Here is a 1222-nt window from a genome sequence, read left to right on the forward strand (position 1 = left end):
ATAAACAACATTCTTATCAATGGAGAAAAGATTGAAGTTGTCAAGGACTTCATTCTTCTTGGATCAACTATCAACACTCACTGAAGCAGCAGTCAAAAAATCAAACGATATACTGCAGTTGGCAAATCTGCTGCACAAGACCTTTTTAAAGTGTTGAAGAGCAAAGATGTCAGCTTGAGGACTAAGGTGTGCCTGACCCAGGCAATGGTATTTTCAATAACCTTGTATGCATGCGAAAGCTGGACATTGAAAGACCATAGGATAATTGATGCTTTTGAGTTATGTTGTTGGAGGAGAATATTGAAAGTACCATGGGCTGTCAAAAGAACCAATAGATCCGTTTTGGAAGAAGTGCAGCCAGAGTGCTCCTTGGAGGCCAATATGGCCAAACTTGGTCTCTCACACTTCAGACATATTGTTAGAAGGGACCAGTCACTGGAGAAGGATATCATGTTTGGTAGGGTGGAGGATCAGAGAAAAAGAGGAAGACCCCCCAACAAGATGGATTGGCCAGGTGGCAGAATCAATGAACTAAAGTGTGGCAACAGTAGTGAGGCTGGCCCAGGATCGGGCAGTGTTTCGTTCTGCTGTGCATAAAGTCACTATGGGTCGGTATCAACTTGATGGCACCTAACAACAACAACAATGATGGGATAAATAGGCCCCATTTTATCTTTAAAATCTACCTGTAACACTAACAAGCAAATGCACTAAATGCTGTAAAAAGCTTGGCCAGAACTTTGCTGATAAAAGAGATTAGACTGTCGGGCAGGAGGCAGGCTTATAGAATGTGCCTTTGGTTGTTTAAATGATTATATATTCCTGAGTATTTTTGTGTACATCAAAAAACAGAAAAAAAAAAAGAGGTAACAGAAGCAAACACTGTCATGAAGGAGACTGTAATCATTGCAATGAAACAAAATACGACAGGATGAGTGCAAAACCGATGTTTTCCCTTGCAGACTGTCACTCAATTAACAATAGAAGCTTTAAAAAAAAAAAAAGACTGAGGGTTAAAAGGAGATAGCATACAGAGATATGAGTAGCTCAGGCATCTAGGCCAATGGACTAAGAAAAGCTATATGCCAACAGGCAGGAGGATGCCTTTCTAAATGTGCCCTTTGGACATTTAAATGAATATATATTTTTTGGTGAATGTGAACAACAAATATATTTGCTTTGTTCATTTGTAAAAAGTAAGATATAAAACGGAAGCTTGGGG

This window comes from Chrysochloris asiatica, unplaced genomic scaffold, assembly GCF_000296735.1.
Source record: "Chrysochloris asiatica unplaced genomic scaffold, ChrAsi1.0 scaffold00014, whole genome shotgun sequence".
Classification (NCBI taxonomy): Eukaryota; Metazoa; Chordata; class Mammalia; order Afrosoricida; family Chrysochloridae; genus Chrysochloris; species Chrysochloris asiatica.